We start from the raw sequence: 19,247 nt of genomic DNA, 5'->3' as shown, positions 1-19,247 counted from the left end.
TTATGAATTTTAATTTGAGGTTTGCTCATAAATATTATAGTGGAATGTTTGAACTTATACATTGCTTTCTGAAAAAACACTTAATGTTCCTTGTTTCCTTCTGGTTAATGACCATTAACCTGTTTTCCCAGCTGTTAAAGTTGCTATTTTAGAGTAGCATTATTACAAAAATATTCTAATATATTTAAATGTGATTGCCATCAAGTTATCATGAAATTATGTCAAGTTGAGGCACATAGTTTAAATATTTGTGTGTATCATCACTGCATAGAGTTTAAAACAGTCTTCATTACAATATGATTAAGAATAAAGTAGTCACCTTTTTTACTGTTAATTTTAATAATTTTAATGCAATTATTTAATAATTATGCATTCTACCAATATTTATTGGGAACCTACTATGTGCAAAGTACTACATTAGGTATAATGGATAATATGATCATTAAGTAAGTTGTGTTTCTTGCAAGTCATTTGTAATCTAGTTGGGTATATACTATGTACCCAAATACCTCTAACATAAAGCAGAATGTGATAAGTATTAAAAAGAAGCACATATGCCCAAAATAATTCCTGTAATTCTCAGGCACATTTTTCACTGTCCATGAAAGCATATCGAAAGAAAGGATAGAACTGTATTTTTTTTAAAAGACGTAAAACTCAAAAATTCTTACCAAGAAGGAGGAGTAAAAAAATATTCTGAAGATGTAGTCGGACAATCTTTTTGAAATATACTTCAGTGGGAGCTATTGTTAGTGCCAAACTTTATTCCCTGTGTTATCCAAACATCTGTTTCCTTGACCAGTTTTAGGCTCCCAGAGGATTTTAATTTCTCTGAGATATTTATAGATATAGGAAAAAGTACTTTTTGAAGATTTATGCTGTTAATATTTTTTTCCCCTTTATATTCTTATTTTACATTTGAGGAGAAGGTAGATTTGCAGTATTTTCTCCACCTGGGAGTCTAAAGTAATGTGGTGTATGTAGATACCAAAATATAAACAGGGAAGCTAAGAAAAATAGATGCTAAAAATAGTTTCTTCATGTAGCATAAAATACACAAAGTACAAAGAGAAGGCTCACAGAATGAAACAAATTAAAAGGTTCTCAGACATCTTTGTAGCTGTACATTTTTTTAAACCCCAAACCTTAGTTTTTGTGATATTTTAACATATCATTGCTAATAGGAAACAAAATTGGCCAGGTTGAATTTAATTCCTTCCCTTTCCTACCCTTAATTTTTTTTCTTTTTGTTATTTGGAAACTCAGAGCCATATTTTTCCATAGATACAAAAATATAAATGGAATAATTGTAAAAAGGGAAAAAGAAAGCAGTGATGGGAATGTCTTTCTTTCCCAAGTTTAGAGGATTTGTTAAGTAAATTATAGTATAGTCACATGAGGGAATATAGTATAGTTATTTAGAATGACATTTTTAAAAATTGTATGATAATATAAAATAATGCTCAAGGATAATATGAGTGGAAAAATACAGTGTAAGTATATCTATTACTCTTCTTGGAAATAATATACATACATAGAAAATACTGAAAATAAATATCCCTAAATGTAAACAGAACTTTTTTCTGAATGATAAGATTATAGATGATTTAAAATTATCTGTTTTAGACCTTTCAAAGATTTCTGGAATGATATTGAATTATTTTTATACTAAAAACTTTTTAGTATAAGTAAAAAGTTCCTAGAAAATCAGCAGACCTGAATAAGACTACCCATATTCAAAACTGGGAAATCAGCAGAAGGTAAAATAAACTGAACATGGGTTCCATGTAGAGACTATTAAAAAAATGAAATGGCAGCAATAAGAAGGAAGTATCAGGAGTAGATGGGGGAGAGGTAGGCATGAACTAAACAAGTGAAAACACATGAAAACTTGCTTTAGAAGAATTATCCCAGGAAATGGGAGATTTTTTTCAGTTAAAACTTTGTTATATTTTAAAAGAAACTAAAGTTATGGTACCAATGAAATAAGAAACCAGAGATGAAAAACTGTAAGATTAGATGAAAAATAAGCTGGCAGAGCAAAGAAAAGACTGAAGGCAGATCCATTAAAAAGTGAAAAGCATCTTACCAAAAATAAGTCAAAGAATCAACACTACTGAAAATAAAACCAGTGATAAAGAGATCAGACTTATGAAAAGAAATCACACAAAATGAAGCCAAAATAGTCAGAAATTAAAAACTATTACAGAGAAGGTGTTAGTATGGAAACTAGACAACAGATCAAATATTCACATAATTTGTATTTCTAAAAAAGAAAACATAAACATAAAATAGAAGAATAATGTGCTTTTCTAGTGTAAAACTGAACTTAAAGGATAGAGACTCCTACAATTATGTAGAAGAAGAACCAATGGGAAAAAAATCAAGCTGGACTGAGACTTTTTCACCTAAAGCTGGTTCTGCAATAATGTAGAATAGTTTTTACTAAATTGAAAAAGAATAGATGTGCCCTCTTGTCAACTGGACTGTTATGAAAATCCAAGCCCAAAATGTGTATTTTTGGATATATGGTAATTCAAAAATTACAATCCTCATGAAGCTTCCTGAACAAACTAAGATTTTGCTGTACCAGTCAAAATTAATAACTTATTAATGGAGATATTATGGTAAGAAAATATTGGTGGTGGTCACTGAATTTGATTTAATAGTGTCTTGGGCATTGTCTACAATCAGACAATAAAGTTTTTTTGTTTTCATTTCATTGTCTACAATCAGACAATAAAGTTTTTTTGTTTTCTGTAGTATTTAAGTTAACTACAGAGTGCAGAGTATAAAAAAGAGACCTCAGCCCACACTAGTAGTTTGAGTAGAGGAAATGGCACATGTCAGGATTATTTCCAAAGAGCAGGTTATGAAAAATTAGTTACCAGACAAAGCAGGAAAGGGCATTCAACATGGAGGAAAAAGCTGATGGGAAAAGCATGAGAATTATATAGATTAAAAATGTTGTGCTTAGTACTTAGCTCATTGAATTTTCATAGAATAGTAACTACTGTTCTTCTGTTTACTTGAGACTTGGGATTTTATTTAAAACTCAGATTCCCTTCGCCCAAAATAAAAGCAGAGTATGTTTGGTATTGTGTGTAAGTGTATAAAAAAAAATCGGCAGTTAACATTTCCTGATTTATATAAAAAGATGGTTAATATTTTGCTTATTGTGCCTACTTGAAACTTCATATTACTTAATATTCTGATTTTGATGATTTATTCTTGAAGAATCTTTGTCTTGATTTTAATAAAACCTAGGTAATTCTTTTTAAGTATGCAAACAGATATAGTTGTGAAAGCATTTGTTGGTATCTACATAGCACCAATTTATAAAATTAAATATATCTGTCTCAGTTTCTGCACTGCAGTATTTTAGAGTAGACTGCTAATCTATACCAGGGGTTAATAAACTACAGACAGTGGTCAAATCTCGCTTGTGCCTGTTTATGTAAATAAAGTTTTATTGAAAAGCTTAATGCTCCTTTGTTTATATTTTGTCTATTTCTATTTTCCCACTGTCGTTGTAGAGTTATGTAATTGTGGCAGAGAAGTATGGTCTTTAAAGTCTGAAATGTTTACTCTCTGGCTCTTTAAAGAATTTGTTACCCCTAATCTATGCAATATACAAAGGACAGAGAGACAAACAACTGTTAAAAACAACACATAAATAGCACTTGTTTTCTATAAATTTGTTTTATGTGGTGGAAAACATGTGTCAGCATAGATTCATTAGTAGGTCTTGGAGAAAGTGACATTTTGAGAACTTGCTGGATAAATGGTTGACTGAAGGGAGAATGCTTGATGAACTAAAGGCAAGAGAGTGGTCTAGCATCAGCTTCAAATAATTTGGTAGCCTAAGAAACATCAGCTTTGTTAGGATCAGCTTTCTTAGAATGTCTTCTGTTGTATACATTTAAAAAGAATAATGTCTTAAGTGTACATGCATTTAATAACATTTGAACATAATCTCACTGCGTTGCATGCATTATTTGAAACTACTGAGGTTGAAAAAGGGAACCGGTTGATATTTTGGTCCTAAGAAAGTTTCTTGGGTTAATTTCATCTAGACTATTATTGGTCTCCTTGATAAATGGATTGCCTGGCAAACACTGCTCTTCCCATTTGGTCAAATCTTGTACACTATCATATTTTGGAGGATGTTTTCTGTTTGGGTTAAAAAAAAAATCTCTGTTCACTCCATCACTTACACCCACATCAACCATTTTGTTTGATTCATTCTGTAATGAGCCCTGAAAGAGATAAATGCTGTCATAATTTTTAGAGTTAAAATCTCCATGTAAATTTCATTAACTTTCTTTTTATGATTTTCTTATTTCATTTAACAGTATGGACAAATCTAAAATAATTCCCCCGAGGAAATATTCTTATGCAATATAAAAGTGTAGTGTTTTTGCCACATGGTGATAGATTCTATTGTCAATAATATAGCACTTTAACTCTCACTGATAGTAACATTTTAGAAAACTAATTATTAAGTTTTTTACTTTTGTTTAAAATTAAGTGAGTTAGATGATTAATAGATTATTGAAATGATAACTGTAAATTGATCAGAAGTAACCAACAAGGGATTCGACAGTGTAATTTTCTCTTTGGTGAGTGTCAGATGAAGAAATTAGAAAAAACAAGATACTAACATTAACACTTATAAATGTGAATTTTCCCTTTCCTGATGAAGAGTTGCCCCTTTGGAAAGCATCATAATCTGCTTTAGTTTAACATTTGTTGAGTTGAAATATGCAGTACATAAAAATACTTTATAATCTAAGGTAGTAATAGTTTTGTTATTATAATTTTTATAATACTTGTTTAATGTTCAAGCAATGACTTCATTTCTTCTACTTGGTTGTTAATATTTCTAAGCTGTTATGCATCCTTTATTTAAAACTTAAATTTACCTATGTACTAGCATTTGTGTTTTTGTTTTCCTGAGGAATTTTTCTGAATTTTATACCTACTGTGAACTCTTTGAGGCTATTACCATGGTGTGATCTCTAGTTATAAACTAGCAAAATTGTGTATAACCCTTATGTAAAGTGCTTCAGTGTTCAGCCTTTGTTCAGCCACCTGCATTAGGATTTATAGACTTGCTAAGTGTATGTTTGCCATTTTTTTCCTGCCACAATTTTCATTTCATTGGTGAAATTGATTTGTCAGTTTGTTCATTACCACTTTCAATACTGGAGCTTTCACAGGGCTAAATAATCAGAATCAGCCTTTGAGGTCAGTGTCAGCCCCGCTGACCTCTACTGTGTTGTCACCTGAGTCAGCCTAGCAAGGATTAACCCTTTGTTAGTGTGATAATGTCTTTACTTATGAGTTGGCTTTTTAATACTTAAGATTGAAAGAAACAAAAAACAGAACAAAAGTAGTTAACTGAACTCCCAAAGTGAAAAGAGTTTTGGCTTTCCCCTATAAATCACTGAAGTATTCATTTGAATTTTAGTATTTAATATTTTAAGATATAAAAATTACTATTTGACTTCTAAAATATTCCTATAATTACCAAGTTTGAGGCAAATAAAGTACATAAATTACCTGAGATATTTTTATAAACCTATTTTATATATATTTGAGGAAAAATATTTTTTAAAAATTGGCTTCAGTACAAGTGCTAAGCTTTATGTGTAGTAGTGTTTTGTGCTGTGTCCATGAAATTAATAAGTATCTAGAATAAAAATTGTTGTTATAGGACTTAAAATGTAATTCTTGTCCATCTTCATACCAGAATATATACCTTCTATTAGTCTGAGCCTACCTATGTAAACGTAACTTGGGGTGTATGCCTTTTAAAATATTATTTCCCATAAATGTCTTATATAAAATGAGAATAACAATTTCCCATGAAATATTTAAATATATATTTGTATCTATATAATTATGTATAAAAAATATATAACTACATATTTATATCAAACTGGAACATAGCAAGCTATTGCTTATGTAAAACACGTACTGTTTAGGTCTTGAATTCTCTTCTCTTAGAATAATAAATAGTTATTTTTGGTTAAATTACAAGAAATCAATTCTTTGATGACGAAAATGGTTTAAGGGAAGTGTGTCTTAAATATGAATTAGTTGTTTCTTTGACTCATGAGACAAATTAGTTTAATTACATGTGGCGATTTTCTTGGCTAGTGATGTAATGTGAAATAAAATTCTCCCTTTCCCCTCCCTGAAAACTCAAGCCAATTAATAGAACTTTTAAGCTCTTTGTCATAGGCCACCATGGAGGTCTGCAGAGAAGAACTTTAATCCAATAAACATTTCATTTAGATCATGAAAAGAAAGCCTGAGGAGAAGCTCCTGTAAGAGAGGGTGTTACTATGATTCCAACCATGAAGAGATGTGAGGAATTTGCCAAATTAACCAAGAGGTCCTCATATTTAACGCATAAATGTGTCAAAACTAACAGAATAATTATTTAATTTGCTTGAACTCTATATTGAGAAAACTCTAAAAAGCCATGACTGTTTTCTTCAAAGCCTTCACTGTTGGGCTGGATGGACAGGGCAAAGGGAGGTTGTGAGAAATCCAGATAGCAAATAACACTGGCCGGAGCTGGTCAGAAAAGGGAATAGATAATTAGACGTAATTAGCGTGTATGAATTGTTGTCTCTCTGCCCTTAGCTTGAATAAATTTTGAAGAAAAAACCCTAGTGGTGAAAATCCTTTGATGTAGGAAGAGTCATTGTGGCTTGGCAGCATAAAGGCAGTGTTTTATACTGCTTACATAATGGTGGTGATACAGAAAGAGTGAATGGATTCGCACTCCCCTGTCTGCTTTATAGCAAGGACTTTTGGATTCTCTTGAAACAAAATGCATCACAAGTTTTCAGTTGTTAGTAATGAGGTAGCAGCAGACCTCATCAGTGCTCAGAGGAAGCCATCTTTAGCTTTTGTTTAAATCTTAATCACATTTTTTTTTTTCCTTTCTGGGAAATCTGTTTTCTTGAATCAAAACTTCTTTTCTCTTCTTTGCTTGTGCCTCCAATAAGAGAAAGGAATAACGATCAAGAAAACTTAATAAAGAGTCAAACAAAAATTATCACATTAAAGACTTATTTTTTGTTGTTTTTAAATTCATGTGTAAAAGATGCTTATTATATTACTTTTTGCCTCATATTGTTATTTGCCTCATAACATTCTAGTGAGGTTGCTTTATAATATGTATGAGAAAACATATAGTGATTTTAGATTGACTTTCAAAAGAACTTACTTTTCAAATTGAAATTACACAAAGTAAAATGATAACTATGTTTCTATTTCACTGTAGTTAAGTTTTTAAATGGAAATCAGTTTAGTTTAAAAATGTCACTCAGTAGATTTACCATAAACTTTACTTAATTTGAGGTACTTAGTGGAAATCCAGGTTTGGGAATCTGTTCTGTATGGGTATTCTATATCTACTACTGGAAACACAAGAAATATCCTTGAGAAAGCATTGCATTTATTTTCAAATTTTCTAAGACTCTGAGACAGTAAATCATCTAAAATGTAGTAACAATTTATTCAGGTAGTTAATTATGTTACTTTGGCTATCTAAAATATTTTAAAAAATTAGTCCTCAGCAAAAAGAGAAATTAGCTATTTCAGAACTCTAGTGTAAATCATGTATTTGGTGGGGGTGGCTAAAACACTTTACATATTATCTTCAATATCAGAATAGTATCTCTAAGTTTATATTTCTGATTAATTTTTACCCTGTTCCATCAGCTCTTTTGGAATTGTGTTTTTTTAAAATTTGCCCTTCAGATACTTAAGTGTTCAGATTTCCTTCTAATTAATATTCTTCTTTTAACATATTTTATTTAAAAGATTTTCTGCAGTAGTTGTCAGTGATCTGTTTCTTAATGTGTAATCTATGAATCTATTTTTATAAGTACTGCTTTGCTTTAGTGTATTTTTGTTCTGACATTTTGATTCTGGATAGACTTCTTTCAAGCCACAATGCTCTGAGATGCTTTGGCTACTTAACCCATTTTGCATATTGTGCCATTTGTAGAATAAAGTAGCCTTTTATACTTGAAGTTGATTTGAACTCTGAAAGGCAACACCTGAACATCTCACAAAACTGGATAATTATGGCTGATTGTGTTTTTCAGGTATAGGTCACAGGAAATTCATTTGGGGTAAAGTATGTACAAAGCTAAGAAATATGCAGATTTTCTGTTGTAGGATTGTGTAAAAATTATTTACAGTTAATACTTGCATAAAGGTTAGAAAGGTTGATGAAGTGATATTTAGTTTTGCTTTACTATTCACTGCATGTCAGAATGTAATTATGACTGATTCATGAAACTGTCTTAGAAACGAACCATCTTTATTAAAATGCTGATCAAGATAAGAGCTGACAGTAATAAAGAATAGAACATTTTAGTCTTGTTGCTTTTGAATGATTGCTAATTACCCCAGAGGTCATGTATAGTGCTTGGTAGGATTCATTGACATTATTTCTTTTAAGTCTGCTGTTTCAACAACATCTGAGCATGAAGACGCAAACTGTGTGCATATTGAACAATAGTTTGGCCAAGTTTTTAAACCTTCAAGATATCCAAGAAATCTTTTTCTGCTATAATAAGTTTAGCTTCTTTCTCAAAATTATAGTATTTCAGGGGTGCTTGGTCCAAAAGACTTTATATATTTATTTACTACTGATTGTAGTAACTGATCTATACCTCCCATTTTTAAGTTGGTGTTAAATAGTATATGTAGATTACTGAGACAATGAATATACACACAAACACATAAAATTAATAAGAACAAAATGTAGATTGGCACTTAAATTAGACTTAATAGAAAAGACTTCTTAATGTGTAATTAGAATGTACCCTTAATATCTGTGGTTAGTGTTCAGTTTGTTTTTGTGGTTATTAAATGTAAATTTTGTAATTTGTTTCTAAAGACATGTGAAAGTCCTTTTAGTGTATTCCTCAGCAAATAGTGAATGAATAATAATTGCTGGGTTTCATAGATTATAAAGATATAGCTCATCAACTGAATAAACTCTGGCATAATGTCTAAAATAACTTAAATTATTAAAATTCTTAAAACTGAAAGTAGAAGAAACCATGTAGTCATGTCACATATTTACATGGTTTCCATGATATAACAGAAAACACAATGGATTAAGAAGACTGTCTGTTGTGAACCTGGCTATGTCACTGACTTTGGGCAAGTTTCAAGTCCTAGGCTAGCTAGTCTACAGAAGTGTGACTGCCCAAGAAGCTCAAATATTACACCTTTGTAAAATAAAATAGAAGATGATAATATTTAGATTTTGACATGCACTTAATAGTGCCTAGTCACTGGAGTTACAGTGAGGAATATTGTCCTGAGGTGAATCCTGCCATCAAGGAAATCAGTCAAATTCTAGTCAAGGAATTAGAAACACCAACAAATAATTATAATATAGGAAAAATATCATGCTACAGTACAAAATGAGTGAAGAATGATTAACTGTATGTTGGGAGAGTATAATGTTAACAGTTATATAAGACAACAGTGTATTAAAATAAAGCCACAAATTCTAAATAAGTTTTCTACCTTCTAGAAATGCTGGTAATTATGGGGAATGAGTGAATGAAATGGAAATTTATATGAATTTTGAATGGACTCCTTTTAAGTGTCTACAAATTTCAGAAGGTTGATGAAACTGGAGCTTTGTTTTGTCTTTAAAATTTTTTTAAAAATTTATTTTGCTTTCTTTGTGTTTTGTTTTTGGTTTTGTGTGTTTGGCCTTTTAATTTCTCTATTTGGATGTATCACTACCATCATTCTTAGTTTAATAATCATGCTTATGATATTTTCTTGCTCTAATTGGAATGAAGTAGAGGCTTTCTTGAGAAAACTACACAAGGTTTAGAAGGGAGAAGGTGAAAGCAGAGGAAGAAAGCTAAAAATAGTTTCAGTGTATGTGGGAAGTTACTTGACATGGAACTAAATAAGGTATGAGTGAACTAAATAAGAAACTCAATGAGGTGAGAGATGAGAAATACAGAACAGAAAATGTACAGAAACTTTTTGAGGGAGGAGAAAGGTAGTAGGAAGGAATTGTACTCTTAAATTTTAACTGGAGGTTAAGGAGGGCCTATTTAACTTTGGAATATCCTCATTGTGTGTGGAAGGCAGACTGCAAACATAGGGATATACATGTTAGACAGTTTGTAATTTGGAGGTGGTTGTAAATAGGATGATAATTCACACTGTTTAACAACTGGTACAGCATTGACAGACCAATCAGAACAGGTGCTGGCCTATGAACAGTCAGTCATGCCTTACTGGTGTGAGCTAGTGAGTACCAGCCTTGCCTGTAAATAAAAGTATGTATATGTGTGTGTACATACAGCGTGTCAGTTTGAAGGAGAAACATTTATCTTACCACCTTGTGGGGCAGTGGAGGTAACTGACTCATGCCTTAGATCACCCAGCTACTGGCAGAGCCAAGTCTAAATAAGTTTCCTGCTTTTTATTGAGAGTTCTTTCTTCCAAACCATGTTGCACTGTGTGTGTGTGTGTGTGTGTGTGTGTATGTATTAACATTATATATTCATTATATTTATATATTATAATCTTACTGTAATTGGGTAGAATTAATTATATTCTTAGTTGCTTTTATCAATAAGGCCCTTTTTATCCTTTATAAAAGTGTAATTTATTAGTCTACCTTTGGTTATATGCAATGATAAATTAAATATAGTGATATCTCAATATTGTTTTAGCTAATAGCTTAAAGTTTACTCTTCAGATCTTTTATCAGTGATAAGAATAAGCTGAAAGATTGCATTTGTCTTCTTTCCCTTCCTCTTTTCATCTTCAAATAAAAGTGCTAATGAACAGTGAAGTGACAAAAAGTTGAGCAAATACAATGAAGAAAGAGCAGAATCAGAATTTAGAATATTTATAAATGCTTCCCTGGTTACTGAAAGTCTTAATAATGAACTCTCTGAAAATAGAAATATATTATGAGGTTTAATTTTTCTTATTATTCTGGAAGTTGTGATTATAGTGTGAATGAATTGTATGCATTATGGACTTTGTATATTTGTAGTGCAGTTATACATTTTGAGATAGAAAAGTTATTTACCTCTGATTATTTGTTTAGGAGAAGGAAAAATATTGTGGATAAATTTATTAAATTTGAAAAAATAGAGTTTGCAAAACTGCATATATAGTGGGAAATTCCTGTTCACCTGGGAATGTATTACACAGTTCCTTTTTGTGGGAGAAAATGAAAGCTTATAGGAGCTGCAGTTTGTATTTGGTAGCAAGCATTGCTTGTGGCTCAGCTGGTAAAGAGAATCTGCCTGCAATGCAGGAGACTTGGGTTTAATCCCTGGGTTGGGAAGATCCCTTGGAGAAGGGAAAGGCTATCCACTCCAGTATTCTGGCCTAGAGAATTCCATGGACTGCATAGTCCATGGGGTTGCAAAGAGTCGGACATGACTGAACGACTTTCACTTCACCTGCTTATAAAAAGGATTCTCAATAGGTATAGGTATCGACTTTTTCTAGTCTGTTGTATGTCATTCTTATGATTTTCTTTTTTTAACTTCCAGAATGAGAACTCTGGTTTTCTTGGATAAAGTAAATAGTGGGAGAACAATGGAATATTAATTAAAATTCTGTTTGTTATGAAAAAGCTGGAAATCTATAATAGCTGTGATTTCAGTAAGATAGCTATCAGCTTTTTCCAGGCACTACTGCTGCTGCTGCTGCTAAGTCACTTCAGTCATGTCCGACTCTCTGTGACCCCATAGACGGAAGCCCACCAGGCTCCCCCGTCCCTGGGATTCTCCAGGCAAGAACACTAGAGTGGGTTGCCATTTTCTTCTCCAATGCATGAAAGTGAAAAGTGAAGTCACTCAGTCGTGTCCGACCCTTAGCAACCCCACGGACTGCAGCCTACCAGGCTCCTCCATCCATGGGATTTTCTAGGCAAGAGTACTGGAGTGGCTTGCCATTGCCTTCTCCTCAGGCACTACTATTTGGGCATAATACGTGGAATTCTGTAAGATCTTTCTTTTTATACAATTTCATGAAAGATAAGTGAATGTGTTAAGTTAAAAAGTCCAAACATCAGTTTAGTGTGTATATATATATATATATATCGGAGAAGGCAATGGCAAGCCACTCCAGTACTATTGCCTAGAAAATCCCATGGATGGAGGAGCCTGGTAGGCTGCAGTCCGTGGGGTCGCTAAGGGTCAGACACGACTGAGCGACTTCACTTTCACTTTTCACTTTCCACTTTCACACATTGGAGAAGGAAATGGCAACCCACTCCAGTGTTCTTGCCTGGAGAATCCCAGGGACGGGGGAGCCTGGTGGGCTTCCGTCTATGGGGTCACACAGAGTCGGACACGACTGAAGTGACGCAGCAGCAGCAGCAGCAGCATATATATATATATATATATATATATATACACACTGCATATTGAAATCTCCCCCTTCACTACTCTCTCCCCATTTTCTCCCACCTTCCACCCTGACCTCATTACTACTTTCCTCCTCAGGAGTAACCGCTCTTAAAAATGGAATGTGGAGAATTGACATCAGCACCAAGGCTAAATAAGATACCTTGCGTTCATGTTCCCCCCTCCACTGCCAATAATTTGGCATCCATCCACAGACAGAAGTAACTTTGTGAGATTCAGCACCATACACCAAGGGACCTGGGAGGACACTGCCCACCCATGTGTCAGGAAACATATATATAGACCTCAGTCTTTGCTGTGGACCCTACAGTGGCCATGAACCAGCTCCAGCCATCCTGACCGTGTTCTGGGAGCCCCTGGATACACTATCTTAAACAGTCGCACAGGACAAGGGAAAGCTTTTGTGGATGTCCAGATTTTTAGTGGAGAAGTTCCAGTACACTGTTGGAGCAAAAACAAATATGACTTTGGATTCATGGGAAAGGGTAAGAGAAATACTTTGACTTTTTATCCACATCACTCTTCCGCAGGCAGCACAGCTTGGGGCCAGGAGAGATTTCTTGGATGTGAGCTGCGTGCCTGGAGCATGGGAAGAGGTTGAGAGAGCAGCAGATAGGATTCTAGGAAGGAGGATCCTACTAACTGCTTCATGGATGCCTTCAAGAAGCTTGCCTGCCAGCTATGGGGGGCACCTTGCCCACTTATCCCCATCATGTGGCCCTAGTCGTCCCCAGGGTTTTATGTGCCTCCTCTCATCACACCCCCCAACTCTGAGACTGGTGCCCTGTGAGTGCCCCTAATGGTGCTAGTGAGAGCTTTGGCAGATGGTTTGTGAGCATGTTCAGAAAATCAGCCTGAAAATGTGGGCCAGGGAGAGACCACAAATTTGAGCTTCAGTCTTATCTTTGGAAAAACAGAAGGGAGTCTGTCAGCACGAGGCTTGGTGTGTTACAGGATCCAGAGAGGGCATACAAGCTTAAGAATTCTTCCACAAGAGGGAGCAAGAATCATCAAGTAGTGAGTGAAGCTGCTCAGCTTTTCTGACTCTTTGCAACCTCATGGACTATATATAGTCTATGGAATTCTCCAGGCCAGAATACTGGAGTGGGTACCCTTTCCCTTCTACAGTGGATCTTCCCAACCCAGGGATCGAACCCAGGTCTCCTGCATTGCGGGTGGATTCTTCAATAGCTGAGCCACAGGGAAGTCCAAGAATACTGGAGTGTGTAGCCTATCCCTTCGCCAGCAGATCTTCCTGACCCAGGAGTCGAACCAGGGGCTCCTGTATTGCAGGCGGATTCTTTACCAACTGAGCTATCAGGGAAGCCCTGTAGCCTTAGAAGGTCTGAGAAAGCCTCGACATCTCTACTAGGGCTGATGGAAGATATTTCTGTCCTTAAAGCAATTAGTAAAGACTAGACGAGATGACTGCTCCCCTGGAGAAGGGATAGGCTACCCTCTCCAGTATTCTTGGGCTGCCCTTGTGGCTCAGCTGGTAAAGAATCTGCCTGCAATGCAGGAGACCTGGGTTCGATCCCTGGGTTGGGAAGATCCCCTGGAGAAGGGAAAGGCTACCCACTCCAGTATTCTGGCCTGGAGAATTCTATGGACTGTATAGCCCATGGGGTCACAAAGAGTCAGACACAACTGAGCATCAGTAAGGCTGAGAGGAGAGACAACTGCTACTTAAAATGTGAAGACAGCACAAAACAGCAGGGACAGAAAAAGTGAGGAGTGTGACACCACAGGGCCACAGAAAGCATCCAACAACTGATCCCAGAGATGTGGAAGTATGAGATTTACCCCGCAAAGAATTTAGAAAAGTTGTTTTAAGGAAATTCAGTAGCTATAAGAAAACACAAAGATAATTGGACAAAATCAAGAAAAAATGCATTACGTGAAAAGTTTAACAAAGATATAAAAATCATAAAAAAGAATCAAGCAGAAATTGTGAAACTGAAGAATACAATGAATGCAATGAGCAAACATGCCATAGAGAACATTCAGTATTACAGCTGATCAAGGAGAAGAAAGAATCCATGAGGTTGAAGACAGGAACTTTAAAATTATTCAGTTGAAGGAGAATAAAGAAAAGACAGAAAGACTACATAATCTATGAGATACCTTCAAAAGAATCTGTGAATTGTTGGGGTTCCAGAAGAAGAAGAAAAGGGAAAGGGAGTAGAAAGCTTATTTAAAGAAATAATGGCTAAGACCTTCCTAGTCCTGGTGAGAGATTTATATATCCAGGTTCATGAAGCTTCTAGATCATCAAACAATCTCAACTTAAAGAATCCTCTCCAAGACACCTTATAATAAAACGGTCAAAAGTCAAAGACAAAGAGAGGATCTTAAAAGCTGCCAAAGAAAAGAAACTTGTGTCTTATTAGGGGAACCTCTGTAAGGCTATTAGCAGATTTTTTAGCAGAAACCTTACAGGCCAGGAGAGAGAGGGATGTGTTTTATTTCAAAGTGCTATTAAAACTGGCCAACCAAGAGTTATCCTTTTGAAAAACAGTGTAGATAGCAACTTTCCCTGGCAACTAGAAGCTGAGGTCGTACATTACTGCTAGATCTGCCTGACAAGAAATGCTTAAAGAGGTTCTTCAAACTGAAACAAAAGGACAATAGTAACATGAAACATGAAAATAACACACTGGTAGAGATATGGCAAGCCACTCCAGTACTATTGCCTAGAAAATCCCACGGATGGAGGAGCCTGGTAGGCTGCAGTCCATGGGGTCGCTGAGGGTCGGACATGACTGAGCAACTTCACTTTCACTTTTCACTTTCACACATTGGAGAAGGAAATGGCAACCCACTCCAGTGTTCTTGCCTGGAGAATCCCAGGGACGGGGGAGCCTGGTGGGCTTCCGTCTATGGGGTCACACAGAGTCGGACACGACTGAAGTGACTCAGCAGCAGCAGCAGAGATAAGTACATAGTCAAATTCAGGATACCCTAATACTGTAAGGTGGTGTGTTAGCCATTTAGCTCTAGTATAAAGGTTAAATGGAAAGAGTATTAAAAATAACTACAGTAACAATAATTTGTTAATGGACATACAATATAAAATAGGTGAATTGTGACATCAAAAACGAAAAAGATGGGTAGTAAAAGGGTAGAGTTTTTGCATGTGATTGAAGTTAAGTTGTTATCAATGTAAAATAGACTGCTGTATACCAGTCCATTCTAAAGGAGATCAATCCTGGGTGTTCATTGGAAGGACTGATGCTAAAGCTGAAACTCCAATACTTTGGCCACCTCATGCGACGAGTTGACTCACTGGAAAAGACTCTGATGCTGGGAGGGACTGGGGGCGGGAGGAGACGGGGACGACAGAGGATGAGATGGCTGGATGGCATCACCAAATCGATGGACATGAGTTTGAGTGAACTCCGTGGGTTGGTGATGGACAGGGAGGCCTGGCGTGCTGTGATTCATGGGGTCGCGGAGAGTTGGACATGACTGAGCGACTGAACTGAACTGAATGCATAATATGTTTTATGTAAGCCTCATGGTAACCACAAAACAAAAACCTAGAGTAGGTTCACAGACAATAAAGAGAAGGGAGTTATAGCATACCACTAAGGAAAATCATCTGTTTGCAAAGGAAGGCAGCTAGAGAGGAAGGAGGGGACAAGGGCACTATAAAACTTAACAAGATGGCAGTAATAAGTCCTCTCCTATCAATAATTACTCTAAATGTAAATAGATTAACTCTCCAGTCAAAAGGTATAGAGTAGCTGGATGGATCGGAAAAAAAAAAGACCAAACTATATGCTGCCTACATGAGACACACTTGAGCTTTAAGGACACATAGGCTCAAGATGAAGGGATTGAAAAAGATATTCAGTACAAGTGGAAACCAAGAGTAGGGATAGCTATACGTATATCAAAGTAGACTTTAAATAAAAAAGCTGCAATAAGAGGCAAAAAAAATCATAATAATGATAAAAGGATCAATTCATCCCAAGATATAACAATAATAAATACGAATGCATGCAGTATTGGAGCGACTAAGTATATTAAGCAAATACTAACAGATCTGAAGGGAAAACTAGGCCACTAGTACACTGTTAATAGGATACTTCTAAAAATGGACAGAGGAACTGAATAGACATTTTTCCAAAGAAGATATACAAATGGCCAACAAGTATCTGAAAAGATGCTCAAAATCAATAATCACATCAGGGCAATGGAAATCAAAATGACAGTGCTGTATCGCCTCTCATCCATTAAAACAGCTGCTCTCCAAAGGATAAGAGATAAATGCTGAGAATGTGGAGAAAAGGGAATCCTCACGTACTGCCAGTGGGGCTGTGAATTGTTGCAGCCACTATGGAAAACAGCATAGAAGTTGCTCAGAAAATTAAGAATAGAGCTGGCATATTATCCAGCAGTCCCACTTCTGGGTATTTATTCAGAGGAGACGAAATCTTTTTCTCAATGGGGAGAAAATGCCTGCATCTCCATGTTCCTTGCAGCATTTTTCATAGTAGTGAAAATGTAGAAGCAACCTAAGTTTCAGTCAGTGGGTGAATGGATAAAAATGCTGTCTCTCTGTCTGTCTCTCACACACACACACACAGAGGAATATTTTTCAGCCATGAGAAAGAAGGAAATCCTGCCATTTATGATAAAATAGATGAACCTTGAGGACATTATGCTAAGTGAAACAGAGAAGAGAAAGACAGATATTAGATGATATCTCTTCCGTGTGGAATCTAAAAAATCTGAACTGATGGAAACAGAATAGATGGTGTTTTCCAGGGGCTTGAAGATGGGGGAAATGAGGAAATGTTGGTTAAAAGGTACAAACTTTTCAGTTATGAGATGATTAATGTACAGTATAGTGATTATGGTTCAGGATATTGTATTATATACTGGAAAGTTGCTAAGAGAGTAAGTATATTCTTACCACAAAAAGAAACGACAATTATGTAGTGTGATGGAGGTGTTAACCAATGCTGCTGTGGTAATTTTTGCAATATACCAAGTATATCAGTTATACAACTTAAACTTACACAAGGTTATATGTCAATTATATCACTTTAAGCTGGAAAAAATTTAGTGTATCTTTTCAAGCATTTATGCATATATATATCTCTATATATTACCTAAATATACAATTTTGTTTTGTTGTAAATCAGTGGGGTTACAATAGTTACATCTTAATCTGACTTGTGCTTTTATCCATTGTAAATATCCTGGAGATCTTTTGATCCCAAATTTGACGCTATCTTATTCTTTTAAATGGCTGCTTTGTAGTTTACATTATGTCTGCAGTGTCATTTTTATAACTAATCTGCTATTTTTGTATACTTAGGTTTATTTTAGTTATTTGCTTTTCAGATAGTGCTTAAAAAATGTGTTTACAAATGTTTAATCACATGAGTCAGTGTTTCCCTAGGTTAGACTCCTATAAATGGAACTTGTGGATCAAAGGTTCTATGCAATTAAAGCTTTGTTAGATTTTGTCAAATTACTCTTTACTTGTGTATTGGCTAACCCTGAAAATTAGATGGTGAAATTGAATTTACAAATGGTAACATTCCATATTTTTATGAAGCCACATTAACCCTTGTGCAACAGAGTAGGTTATAAATAAATGACAAGAAATCATGCGGAGTTGCTGACTTACAGGCTTGAAACAAATCTGTTTCTATTATCTCAGTCATTGTAGGGAAACTTCAGACTCTTATGTACAATATAATATAGCTGAACAGAATCTCTAAAAATCTGCCCTGTGTCATTTTTGTGTGAAGTTAGTTTGGATGTAGATAAGCAGATCTGTTCATTGTAACATAGCTGCTTCTCCAGATAACCATCAAGACTAGAGGCCTTACTCAGCATATGAACAACAAAAGTAGGACTTTTCCCCAGCAGGCTGACAGTGTACCGCAACTTCCCAGTAAGCCTATGTGAATATTCAGTTGCTTTGTATATCCAAGCAAGAGCCCTGATTGCTTGAACATACCTTAAGGTGTCAATATGGCAAAGTAGTTAAGAATATAAACACTGCAACCAAAATGCTTGGGTTGAATCCTACCACTTTTATGCTCTTTGACAATGGGCAAGTTTCATAACTTCTCTGTGCTTTATTTCTTTATTCCTCTGTAAAATGAGAAGAAGAAGAATGCCTACTTTTTAGAGTGGTAGTCACTAATAAGAATATTATTAATAATTAAATACAGAGCATTTAGAATGGATCCTGGCACTTTGCTCCTTGATAATGTTGATGATATAGGCCCACTTATTTACATCGCAAATTCTTTTACTGAGTTTATGGCAGTTTTATTGAGATATTTAAAAAATATGAACAGAATCTTCATCTGTAGTTTATAGAAGAGAATCATCATTAAAGGTTAGTTTGTACTTTCCTTTTTCTTCCCATGATAGGAAGATCATCACCACATTGGACTCCAGTCCAACTTTGTAGGGCCTGTGAGTACATGCAGCAAGTTAAGCAGGCAGACACTGCTCTTGGAGTTTACCTTCCAAGACAGACAGCATTGGTATAGATGATCAAGTAAAGGTCATAAAAATAGTGGACTATGAGTTGACCAGACACTTTAAACATAGAAGATGTCCTATACAATGGAAATTTACTGTATTGTAACCCATTAAGGTATAGAGTTTAGTAGCGGGTACATATATCTCACATGGTTTTGCACTAAATACTTAGAGGAAATCATAATAGAATCATACAGTGTGGACCTCCAGAAGAGTGATTAGGAAATTTATACTGGGCAGAGGTAATTACTGTGGAACAGGGATAGA

The 19,247-nt window shown here is 35.1% G+C and overlaps 1 protein-coding gene across 4 annotated transcripts in view; it reads left to right on the top strand.

Moving 5' to 3' along the window:
• AFG1L (AFG1 like ATPase) overlaps nt 1-19,247 on the top strand; it is a 202,094-nt gene that overhangs the window by 94,188 nt on the left and 88,659 nt on the right. The gene's annotated exons all lie outside the window — the stretch shown is intronic.

The sequence above is a fragment of the Moschus berezovskii genome, chromosome 10 (assembly GCF_049115385.1).
Source record: "Moschus berezovskii isolate FMDL1 chromosome 10, NW_MosBer_1.0, whole genome shotgun sequence".
Classification (NCBI taxonomy): domain Eukaryota; kingdom Metazoa; phylum Chordata; class Mammalia; order Artiodactyla; family Moschidae; genus Moschus; species Moschus berezovskii.
Note: the sequence above shows the minus strand (reverse complement) of the source record. Positions and strands in the feature narration are given on the sequence as shown.